At 42.1% G+C, this 13,241-nt stretch overlaps 1 protein-coding gene across 1 annotated transcript in view; it reads left to right on the plus strand.

Annotated features, from left to right (window-relative positions):
- THSD4 (thrombospondin type 1 domain containing 4) overlaps nt 1–13,241 on the plus strand; it is a 561,131-nt gene that overhangs the window by 255,601 nt on the left and 292,289 nt on the right. The window lies entirely within an intron of this gene.

Raw genomic sequence — 13,241 nt, forward strand, 5'->3', positions numbered from 1 at the left:
CCTAGCACGTGGTCCCCCTTGAACCGTGAGCTCTGGGAGAAGTGGGCTGAGACAGAGCAGCTTTGTGCATTCTGTGTTTTTGATGTTTGGAAGTCACCATGTCTCCCTCTGGCATGTCAGTTATTAAGTGATTTGTGTTTACACCACGTGCGTCAAAAGGGACACAGTGATCTTTCCTCATTGGATCTGAAGCTCCTTCCTTACCTCTAAAGTGGAGGTTATGAAAAGGGCACTGCTGGCTCAGTCAAGAAACGGTTGGCGTCGTGAGGGTGGCATTTTAAGGGCATGGCGTATTTTATCTCGCCTCCCACCAGATGGGGCAGGCTTCCAAATGAAAGTTGTCTGGTGCCTTTTATAGCAGAAGTTGTACTTTAAACAGGCAGAGTTTGCAGCCTCCTTGGGCTTCTGAAGTCTGTTCCAGGAACTCCCCGCCCTGCATTCTGCAAACATTCTGGGCTTAAGAGAATCCTTGTGGGATGCTAACCTTCAACAGAAAGCACCATTTGGTTAAAAATAGGCGTCTTAGAGGAGATGGCACAAATTCCATCACCAGCCTCCTTTCATCTATAAATGTAATAGTGGACCTAAGACTCTAGCAGGTAAATGACTCTTTGGAGCCCAGACTAAGATTCTGTCTTAATTAACACTCAATAGCTGGCAGGACTGATTTTCATCAAAGGGAGAGCTCTTTGGCTATCGCGTCTGAAATCTGTTACACTTCAAATATAAATTGCCACGATGTTTCGTGTGAGAGCGATTCAAGTGTGATTTATGAGCACAACCTTCCTCCTCCAGCCTTTTTTTAATGAGGAGGTTTCAAAAAGAATACAAAATAACTTATCAAGGCAGCAGGGATATTGTCAGATTTTGAATCAAAGTTAAGAAAGGAAAAAGCAGTCATTTGATATCTGATACGTGTGAGATGTCTTTGGAAAGGCAAAACCCCCGAAGAATTAGGACATGGTATAGAAGAGGCAGGGAGCATGATGGGAAGTATGCTGGAGGCTGAGACCTCTCTGGCCTCCAATTTTCCAGTCCTTTGGAAAAACCGCGGGGTTTCACTCATCCTCTCTGAACCTCACCATCCTCAGATAGTACCCAAGGGAGTTCTGTTAGAGTTTTGTGGTGTCCTGCTCAAATGGTCTCTGCTTCTAAATGTTACTGAGCCTGAAATGATGGACCTTACGGCAACCTAGCCTTTTCTTTCAGGTCTTCAATCAGCTGTTTTATTTCCCGAATATAGGTGCACACCTGGGAGGTGGTGTGGTGTGATGGTTAAAAACATGCCCTCTGAAGCCAGACTTCCTGGGTTCAAATCCTGCCTCTTCCACTGATTGTGTGATCTTGCACAAATTATGTAAGTTCTCTGTGCCTCTGTACATCATCTACAACATGAGGAGGATAGTACCTACCTCCTGTGTCGTAGTGAAGAGTCATGAGCTAATACACGTAGGGCCCTTATAACAGGTCTGGCACTTAGTAAGTAAACATGTTGGCATTTATTAGTACTCTAATTGTTTGTGCCCACCTATGTTCTGTTGTATTTGAGTTTTCTTTGCAAAAGCATTTGCTCTTTTTGTTGTTGTTGTTTGGTAGATTACAGATTTATGCGATTCTCATCACCTTTTGAGGCACCTTCTCACTCTGTAGTGTGAATCACTGGCGGAGTGCAGAGTCTAATTTGGTAGCTCTGGGGAAGAGCCTGAGAGTCTGCTTTTCTCAGAAGCTCCCATGTGATGCAGATACTCCTGGTCCCTGGATCATACTCGGATCAGCAAAGTTTTAAAGGACACTTTGATTCTAATCTAGTTAACAAAGAATCAGAAATGTAAATATGGAGTGGTGCAGTGACTTGGGAGGAAGATGAAATGAGGTCTCTTTCCACTCGAGGAGCATGTTTTCTTAGGGCTGCATTAAGTGTCTCTGAGCTGATGATATGAAGGAAAAACAAACACTTATGAGGACATGGGTATAGATTCTTACTAATTGATGGAAACCATTCAGACTGTAGGGCAACACAGTCTTAATTGCCAAAAGACTGAGGCAAACATTCCCCAGGATGTGAGTAGATTAATAGGAATTTGATGTTACAAGGACCACTTTGATATTACTTCGTATTTGTTCGCTGTGCATTTGCCTGAAATTCGCTCATTGAAGTTGTTGGAACCACTGACTATCCCTGTCCTCTTTAGAACTTCACTTTAAATAATCAGAAGTACATTTGCTTCCCAGGCTGAAGTTCTGTTTACTCTGCAACTTCAAAAGGGTAAAGTGTCCTTTTCTAAATATTTGATTGGAGGCCCAGAATTCAAATTAATATCTCTACCTCCCTGACTTGTGGCTGAGAGAGCTGTCGCTCGCAGACAGTTCTTGCTAAGATGTGTATCTGCATCTGAAATAGTGCCAGAAAGCTTCTACTGCCACATAAAGTTGAAAGCAAACCCAGGCCTGCAACAAAAATTAATGAAAGGTGACAAGCGTTAAATAAGTAGACGAGCTGAACCCACAAAAGAGTAGCTAATGGAGAGATCATCCTCCCCACACCAAACATAAGAAAGGCCCAAGGCCCTCCCAGTGCACGCTGGAAGGCTCTGTTCCAGCACCTGGCAGAGCACTCCCTGGCCAGCCTGTGTTTACCCTGTTGCTGGAGCTGCTCTCTGTTTTAGATCCAAGATTGGAAGAAGGGCAGGAAGAATGCAGACGGCCTTGGGCTGGGGGCTGGAGAAAATGGGGCTCCTTCTCCAGCCCCTCTGTGCTGGGTGATGATTCTTTTCTTTCTTCTTTTTTTTTTTTTTTTTTTTGCAGGGAAAGATGCACCCTGAGCCATCTGTTGTCAGTCTTTCTCCCTCTTTTTTTTTTGCTCCCCAAAGTCCCAGGATATAGTTGCATATGCTAGTTGTAAGTTGTTCTAGTTCTTCTATGTGAGCCACCGCCACAGCATGGCAACTGACAGACAGGTGGTGTGGTTCCAGGACAGGCAAGTGAACCTGGGCGGCCAAAGTGGTAAGAGCGCCGAACTTTAACTACTAGGAGATCAAGGCTAGCTAGACAATTCCTTTCTTTACAGGGACTGAAGGGTCCCAAATGTTGGCTTCAGGCTGAGGACTGCATGTAGATAGGCTTTGAAGGGAAAGAGCTCTGGGCCTGTGTTTTCCTAAAGCAAGAGAATGTAGCTGAAGCCCACAGAGACTCTTCCTTCCTCGTCCCAACCCTTTCCCTCTAGACATCAAATAGAAATGTCTGGCCAGAATTCAGAGACACTTCCAGCTCTATCCAGTCATTATTGTCATTTATGGGAATGAAATAGCATTTATGACTAATTAACAGAGAGCACAGTAATAATTTCTATCGTTAAGCACAAGGTTACCTGTGCTGTGATTTTTTTCACTTGATCTCAGCTTTAAACTCTAACTAAAATTTCCGAATTTTCATAGCTTGATGTGTATATATTATTTTTGATCACAACTTAATAAAAATAGATGAAACTTTGCCTTCAAAGGTATAGGAGGCAGGGTCACTTGAGTAAAGATGATGAAAAGAACAACCTTCGCTCCCTGGAGACCAGCCTTTCAGAAACCTCAGGCTTCCAGACCTGACTGATCCTGAGAGAGTCAGAACCACCCCAACACCCACCTTCCTCCCCTTAACAAAAGTCTTTGGTGGTGAAGGAGCAATCCTTGAGGAAGTACGTTGCAATGAATAGGCTGATGCAAAACCTCGAAGTAGGAAGGGGTTGGAGCTGATGCAAGCTAGTAAGAAACCATTTCTGAAAATTTACCGCATGCCGGATGCTGTGTTATGTGCTTTATTTACATACCAAATTATTGCATTGATTCATTTATCTTCACAATAACTTGATCAGTAGGAATTATGAGTCCCCGTTTCACAGGGAACTATTGTGAAGACGAAATGAGTTGGACAAACTAAATGCTACATAGGAGTTGACCATTAATATTGGCTATTTAGGATGTACTATTAACCGGAACAGAAAGAATAGATTATATGTGATGGAAGAAACCCATGTGCTTTGGGTCTCTCCCCTATTCTGAGTTTATTTTTCTCACTGATTCTTTCCAAAACAGAGTGTCTTTTCAAAACACACATCAGGACACACCTCTGTTTTGCTTAAAGTCGGTCTGTGGATCCCCATTGCCTATGGAATAAATTCTATGGATCCCCATTGCATTCATCATCTGTCTTCTGCCAGGCCTCCCTGGGCCCCCAGTGCTGGCCAGGCTGGGACATGTTCCTCCCTGACCCAGCAGGCCTGTAGGGTTGTCCCTCCATGAGAATGTACACGCTGTCCTATCAGCCTGGAGTGCTGTTCTGTGTCCACTCTTGATCCACCCAGTGGACTCTGCTTAAAAGCCACTGACTGACCCCTTGAGTACTGTTCTATTCTTCTGTTCCTGCTTCTTATAACTATGTTCCTGTCCCCCCCACCCACCACCCAGCCACACTGGGAGTAATTCCAGGCACTTTGCTTTAACAAAATGCCTACCATTTGAATAGGTGCTTAAAAACTTGTATAAATGAATTAAGGTACTTGATGACTCAATTTGTTGGATTTCAGCAAATGAAGTTAGTCTTGAATCCAGCACAGAGTTTTCTCATTGTTGGCTGGGATGGGCAGTTGAGTGCAGATAAAAGGAGGACACAAAGCCCCCTTGGCCAAATCCCCAGAACCCAAGGCCTTGAAGGTCTGGGAGAATTCTTGGCACCTCTCCAAGCTCCTGTCTCCTCATCTTTTTTTTCAATTTTACTCACTCTGAATTTCTTGAGTCCCTTCAGAGCATATGATAGAAGAACCTAAGCAAGTGTGAGGGTGCATGCTCTCATGGTGCCGTCTGAGGGGAAAGAACCCCCTTCTGCCCACCAGCCTTCCCCCTCTCATCCCTAGTGGGTCATCGCCTTCTGTGCAGAGCGTGTCCAGCGGCCCACCATCTGCCCACACGCGGCGGGGGCTCTCACACCTCCTCCCCCAGCTGGGACACTGCTCAGTTTCTATCAGACCACATCGGCAGACAGTTTCATATTATTCAATAAATTACAGCAAGGTAACTGTTTCCAAATGTTCAGAGATAAGCTCTGGACCAGTGTGTTGCCCCGCCTGAGAAGGATGACATAATGGGTGTGTGCATCTGTGTGCGCTCGTGTGTGTTCAGGCGCCAAATTTCCTTTCTCTTCCTTTATAAACCGCTATTGTGCTTTCCTGAGCCAAACAAGTAGACTCTGCTCATTTCTCTGCCCATTTGCCCTAAGTTGCTTTTTTTTCCCTTTTGGTTACTGGCTTTATTTTGTGGACTTTGCTTGGAGTTCTGTTGTTACTTGAATGAAACCAAGAGAATACATGCATTGGGTAAAGTGTTCTCCCCTCTTCCAGACATGTGCATGATTCAGTCTTGAAAGAGGGTGGAGAGCTTTTACTTTGCTTGAATTCTGAGCTTACGTGATACTTTGTGGACTCCCTCTCATATTCCCACCCCAAGCAAACTGTGTTTCAAAAGTACTTTCTGCTTGTGACTATTAAAATGCTTATCATATTATGTTGGAGTTATTTGGACATGTGTCTGAGCTCCTAAAGGAGAGAGAATGAATGTTATACATATGTGTATCCTCAGTGCTTACTATATTAAGATTATTCAATAAATGTTTTAAAATAAATGTATAAATTAATGAACAAAAGAACAAGTTAGAAACTCTTGAAATCTTAAACTGAAGCCTAAAGTAAACCTGATGAAATTTACCTGATTAAATGTACTTCTTTTCCATTACCTGTGATTTTTCTCATTTTCAAACATTGAGACCACTACCTATCATAAAAACTCTATTTAGATTTCTTAAATAATGCATACTTATTAATGATTAATTTATTAATTAGCAGCCCTGGCAATACACGTAATTATCAATTAATTCAACAAATAATCTTAATTCCTCACTGCGATACACTGGGCTAGGCATTGGAGATGAAACAATGAAAAAGATGAACATGGTTCCTACCCACATTGAGCTTAAAATCTAATGGAGAAAGTGCTAAAGAGAAAGTCAGTTAACAAGCAAAAGAATGATAAATTTTGATGAGCACTTTGAAGTTACTGGGGAACTGAAATAGTGAATAGTGATGGACAGGCAACTATTAGACGGAGTGTCAGGGGAAGGTCTCTGAGGAGGGCAGGGGTCAAGATAACACTTACTGACCATGCAGGTCCTGGGGGTTGGAGAAAGCATATACCAAGTCTCCAGCCCAGGACCCAGGACATATGCAGTGCTCAGAAGGTGGTAGATAGGGAGATGATCATTTTATGCCTTCTCCCTGCTCTCTGCGCTTGGGTTAATCTGGTGTCCACCTGATGGTGCCATTCTTAGTTCGCCAGTGTGCCCACACAGCTTCCTGAACACACGCTGGCTTTAGCAACAGAAAGCCCTCCGTTAAGTCATTCTCTAGGCCCAGAAAGACTGCCCTGGAAACTGGGTGATATAATGGGTAGAGAATGGGTTTTGGGGTCACCCCTCTATTATCTCCAGTACTAAAACAGATAATAGAGGGGCTGCTCAGGTAAGATTGGGGCAGGATGTCCAGAGCTTCCCACCTGCCCCTCCTGTGGCCCCTCCTATCCCAGAGTACCAGAAGAGAAATTTAGGGGCCCTTGCCCCTAGCTTTCTGAAGTAATGGGAACATTCCCCCAAAGGGAACTTAAAGAAGTGCTCTATCTAAATTGTCAGGGATGGTGACTGGCACTTGTAACTGAGAAATGAGAGGAAGATTCAATGAAGTCCCCCAGGCCAGACAAATAGTCCCATCCACCCGCATCCCTGCTCCTAAACCAAGCACGGACCATAAGCACCGCCTGAGTACGATCTGTTAAGGTATAAACGCTGCAGTTACGCAACGCTCATTGTATACAAGCTCGACTCTGCAGGTCCTGTTCTGCAAGGCCTGTGATAAAATTTTAGGGATGCAGAAAACTGTGCTGCTTATGGAAACCCCAGGCAGTCTCTATTCAGACTAACAAGGCTAGGGGGAGCAGTCACCCCCTTTCTCTTTGATCCCTGTGTTCATTCTTGCTGAGTCAGCTCCTGTTCTTAACTGGTGATATTGACATAGGATCAGACTTTAAAAAGAGAAAAAATGTGGGCTGCTTAGCCTGACGGTGACTCCAGTAGTGCCTGAAGGTCCGAGTGAAGATGTGAAGGGAAAGCCCATCATCCTAACACCACGTCTGGGCATCTCGTTCAACTTTCTGCCACAAGTCAGGTCAAACCGAGTAGTGGGTAGCACTGCTAGTGGGATAGGAAAAGTCTTAGGAAAATACCCTGAGGTGTTGTGCATCTAGGTAGAAATAGATATTTGAGGACACAAGTGCCAGATGAAAACGCTTACATTTTTTATTTCGTATTTTTAATAGATAATATATTTATGTGACTCAGACATCAAAAAGTATGATCCCCTGTCCCCGATCCTCTCAGTTTCCCATTCGCCAGTAGGAAATAACCACCCTTTGATAGTTTCTTTTTTAAGGCACATATTTTTATGAACCTACAAGCCCATTCACGTTATGTTATTTTTCCCTTCTTTTCGACACATATGGTAGCATGTCACACACATGGCTCTGGACCTTGCTTTTTTAACTTAACATCCCTTGGAGGACTTTCTATTGCAATATCTAAAGAACGTCCTCCTTCATTTGACAGTTGCATATGACTTCGATGTAGTCCTGCGCTGAATTAGCCATAATTTATTTAACTGTGATGCACATTTACATTGTATCCAGTCTTTTGTCATTACCAGCAATGCTGCTATAAGTTCGCTTGTGCATGGGTCATTTTACATGTTTGCAAGTATCTGTAGGATAAAGTCTTAGAAATGAGTCAAAAGTCCATATGTCTTTGTGATTTTAATGCCTAGTGGGTGTCAAATTGCTCTCCAGGGTGGTTGAAACAACCAACACTCCCACCAGCAATGTCTGAGGGTGGTGTGTTGTCCAGCATTTGGATTTTTGCCAATCTGATAAGTGAAAAATGGTACTTCGGGTAGTTTTCATTTGCACTGGAGTGAGGTTGAGCATCTTTTCATATGTTTAAGAACCATTCATGGCCTGGAGTAGCATGAGTGAGGTCCCTTAAATTCAGGGTGTCCTTAAATTTTGTGCCTTAGGCACCTCACCTGCCTACTGTAGTCCCAGCCCTCACAGTGGCCTCCTGACCCCTGTACCACATTTACATTCCTTTTCTGTGATCTGTTTTTCTATTGAGTTGTTGATCTTTTTCTTAATTTGTAGGAGTTTTTCATACATGAAAGAGATTTTTTTTATGATATAGATTGCAGGCTTTTTTTTTTTTCTGGTAGCCTTTTGACTTATGCCTTTGCTCATGGGGTTGTGTTTATTTTTTGCCATGCAGACGTTTTAAATTTTTAAAGTGGTGAATTTAGCAATTTTCTCTTTTACGATTCTATATTTTTTGTCATAGAAAGACCTTCTACACTTTGAAGTTAAAAAACAATTCTCCCATGTCTTGTTTCAGTAATTTATGGCTCTATGCTTTTATGTTTTTACATTTTATATTAATCCGTTTGGAATTTACCTGGGTGTATTGTGTAAAGTATGAATTCAATTTTACTTTTTTTCAGATGGCTACCCAGTTGTGACTTTACCATAATTGAATAAATCTTTCCCCCACTGTTTTGGAGCTCCCTCTTTGTTACTGTATGTATGTGTGTATTTTGTTACTGTATGTATGTGTGTATTTTGTTACTGTATGTATGTGTGTATTTTGTTACTGTATGTATGTGTGTATTTTGAGCTTTCTATTCTGTTCCATTAGTCTGTATGTCTATTCATACACAAATACCAGAACATACATTTTGAAAGAGAAATAAAACATATTGGTGTAAAGTTATGAAAGGAAGCTTGCCCTCTGCTTGGAGCTAACACACTCACAGACTTCGAATGGAAACCTTTCTTTGTTTATCATTTGGAAAAGCCATCTGAGTTTAGGAGGCCTTAGCAAGACTTCATATTTACAATGTATTTTTACTTGATTGAAAAATGAATATTCCATGACTTTTAGGACTGGAATAGCAGAAGTTACAATCATGAAAAGTACTCTAGATAACAAAACCACGGTAGGCCAGGCCAGATCAAGATCTCATGCATGGACGGTTGGGGGAAAGCAAAAAAATAAAAAAACAAGGAATTAGAAGATTTATTGAAAAATACAGAATAAAAGTTCTAGCAGCTATTTGCTTTTAGAACAAACTGGATTTGACAGGAAAAAAGAATCGCAACTCCTATGAGCAGTACAGCTCTTGAGGTACCATCTTCTGTCATTCAGTAACTAGGCGATATCTTCCACAAGTTCTATTTTATACGGATCCTATCAATTTCTTAAAGTTTGTCAACTCATCTCCTGATGGTTTGAAATTTACTCTTTTCCCTACTTATTTTTGTCGTGTTTTATTTTCACAATTCTCAGCAAAATGCTAGTAATTGTAGCATTTAAGGATATTATGGACCTCGTCTCCTAACCAAATCTTGAGAGAGTGCTGGGAGAAAAGATTCTTTTATGCTCTACCTCCAAACTCACGCAAAAGGACTAAGCAAGGAAGATCAGTAATGGCATGCCCATCATTTAAAGGGACTGAATATAATCATATATGTAAGAAGATCTTGGAGTCAAATATTTGGTTTCCAAATACTAGCCTTGTTTTCTTAAAACTGTGCTTGACAAAACCTTAAAGTATGTTTGTGTCCCTTGTGAGAGCTGTGATGGGTTTTTCCTGGATGAAAGATCTTTGTATCCTTTGAATATGTTCTTGCTATAATTTCTCACTTGGGGAAAAATATCCTTTTTTTTGGATAGATTTGAGCCCCTCTTGTTACCAAACCAAAGTGAGTCTGCTTCTTGGTGAGCTGAAATCAGAGCCTTCACCAGAAGTAGTTGTCACACAAAGTAAAGTTTATTTGCAGCAAATAAGGAGCCCATGGGGAATTATTTCCCAGAGCAGAGGCCTTTTATTTCAGATGGGGAATGAATATTCAAAAGGGAAAGGTGGGTATTCACTTGCGCAGGCACAGCTGGAAAATATGCTTCCATGTACATCGCATGTTTTGATAATAAGACTTAGGCTCCTCCTGGGGCAGAGATTTTAGTATTAAAATGAAGCAAAGGGCAACTTTAGGTCATCCCTCGGCTCATCTGCACAGGCGCTGCTCTTGTGGTGGGGCTCAGTCTGGCTCAGGGTGGTTGGTGATTGCGTCTCTTAGCACAACAGAAAAAAAAAACAATTTGGAGAAACAGTTAAACGCTTCTGAAACCTCCCTTGAGTTCTGCCTGGCAATTGCCAGGCAATTAGTTGGTGACGCTCTGAGTGAGGCTAGAGAACATGCAGTATTTTGTAAATGGAGGTCTCTGTCTTATTGCTACTTTCCAGCTTTTATCGATTATGTAGTACAATATCAAGTAAATGTGACTTGAATACTTCTTGGTGAAGACTTTTTCCAATTCCTTACCAAGGGCGGTTTTGTAGAACTGGTTAATAGTGACATCTAGTGTTTAGTATTGAAATTACATGTCCTTCTTAAAAGCAGCTCCTAAGGAAAGGAGCATAAATTATTGTTTAATTCAGAGTTGGTGATAGACTAAATAGGCCAAAATTAAAATAAATGGAAGTGGAGTAATGGGGGCAATAAATGGGGCAAATCTGAATTCGAAGGGTGATTTCTCCTTGATGAAAGCCCTTGATGAAGGGTATGTGGATGTTTATTGAGCTATTCTCACAGTATTTTCTTTAGGTTGGTAATCCTTCAAAATACAAAACTGGAGATGAGAAAAGACTGAAAGATTTGCCCTGTTTTCCTTTTTGCATTCACAGCATTTCTTTTGGGAGAGATTGGACTGGGCTCTGACACCTGTTGTGTATTTCCCCCCTCTTTGCCTGGCCTCCCTGGGCTTTTCTGACTGCTCATAAATACTGTTTGTGTCCAAAGGACGAAGCTGTCCTCTGCCTGGAAGTCTCTTGGCTTGGCTCTGCTCAACTGGGGTTCCACCTGTAATTAAGAGAAAAATAGATCCTTCTCTTTCTCTATGGAAACACTTCTCTTGATGTTGCTTGGAAGCCACAAGGTATCTTGGAATTTGGGGTGAGGAGGGAGAATGTTAAATTTTGCAGAGGAAACACTGAAACAGTCCTTTTAAAATGCTTGTTCAGTTCAGAGGCAAAAAAACCCGAAACCGGGAAAACTATGCATTGACACTTCCAGGGCCCCCTGCTGGGCATTTGCAGAACTGCGGTATCCAAGATCACTTACAAAAAATTCTCTATTCTGTGCTTTTGAAAAGGATAAAAGGCGCGGTGTTCAAAGCTATATCCTATCCCATTCCCTTCTGCAGCAAGCATTGCTTCAACTAATTAAGCTCTGTATTGAATTAAAACACAGTGGACAAATGTAATTTCAAAACGAAAGCTGCATAGCAAATGCTCTTCGAATGCTTCTATTTTGTTTTATTTTTTAGAAGAAAGAGCCTGAGGCAAATCCTAGAAGTAAAAACTACTGCACATGCCTTCTGTTATATGGGTTACTTGAAGATGAGATGCTTTTTCTCAATTGAAAATCTGTCTCTCCTATGATTATCCAAGTCGGAAGTGGTACTTGCTGAGATAATAGACCTTTTGTCAACATTTTTAAAAAGTTCCTAAGAAATAGAACTTTCTAACAATGGAGTGGCCCATTTCATGTGGTAATACCTACCCTATTAAAAATAGTGTGAATGCCTAGTAAGCGTGTGATGAGAGAGGGATGGTTGGCAGACAGGCACAGAGAGGTGTGCGGGAAAAGTGTGGACAACCTGATGAACTGGTGCTGGAGAAGAGAGGTTTAAACTGAGTGCAGGTTTGGACAAGATCACCTCTAGCTCCCTTTCTGTCTGAGATATTGGGAATCAGTCATTCCAAAGAATTCAACGGAGAGTTTAAAGCACTGAATCAGTCTGAAGTGTCTAGACTGATACCATCTCTTCTGTGGCCACAAGTGACGTTCCTAATTTGTCTAGTCATTTATCAGTTTAATTCTTGGTCAGAAGACAGAAATTTACCAAGAGAGTCAATGTGTCCTCTGTAACCAGGCCTCTCTCCTGAACTCCAGATTCATGTCTGTTCACTACTATGCATTTCCACTTGGAAATGCTCAACATGATCAAATCTGAACTCTATTTTTCCCTCCCACATTGCTCATCCTCTTATGTTTTTGATTTTGGCAAGAGGCACCTCTGTTCTGCTTGTCTCCCAAGCCAGACCAGCTAGATGTCTTCCTCATTCTTGCCTCCCCACGTCTGGTGGTGAGCAAGTTCTGTCCATTCTGCATCCTTGAAGTCTCCTGTGTCTGCCCCTTCGTTGCCCTCTTGAAGCCATTGCTTCATTTCAAGTCTTAAGTCATTTGTTCTTTGCACCATTGCAGAGGTCTCCTACCCAGTCTTCTTGCCTATTTTTGTTTTGTTTTGTTTTGTTTTGTTTTTCAGTTAAGCTTTTACTTTGCTGCCAGGGAGATTTTAAAATATAAATCAGAGTAAATTACTCCTTGCTTCTGTGCCCACTATACCTATCCCCATTGTCCACAGAAAATCCAAACTCCTTAGCATGGCATTCGGTACACACCATGCTCTAACCCTGCCTACCTCTCCACCCTTAAAGCTTATACTCCAACCACATCAAACCGGGTGCAGCTCTCTGAATAGGCCATGCTTCTGTTTTATGCCTCTGGGCTTTGCCCCTCCTTCTTCTGCCTGGAATGTTTCTTCTTCTCTGTACAAATGGCAAATAGCAAGACTTAGCTTAGGTGTTATTTCCTCTGAAACGCTGTTACTCTTGGTCCCAGGGGAGGGTGGATGCCTCTTCCTGTTGTGCCCCAAATAGACTTCATTCAAGACACCCATAATTCCTTATTGCCCTTTCTGATTTACATGTCTGCCTCCCCATGGACGCCCAGAAACACCTTGAACCAGTGACCAACCTTGTTTTACCCATCTTTGATCATCCACTGACTAGCACAGTGAGCCAGCACATAGCACTTACTCAAAAGATATTTGCTCAGATGAACAAATCAATCTGTTATGCAGCCAGCCATGAGATTACCATAGAAAGCAACACTGTTCATCTGGAGCTACTGGCATCGTACGGTCTGCTCATTCTTCACCAGGTGTTACCTGGATATACCCTGACCGCACAACCACATAGCACAGGGGTG

The sequence above is a fragment of the Diceros bicornis genome, chromosome 5 (assembly GCF_020826845.1).
Source record: "Diceros bicornis minor isolate mBicDic1 chromosome 5, mDicBic1.mat.cur, whole genome shotgun sequence".
Lineage (NCBI taxonomy): Eukaryota > Metazoa > Chordata > Mammalia > Perissodactyla > Rhinocerotidae > Diceros > Diceros bicornis.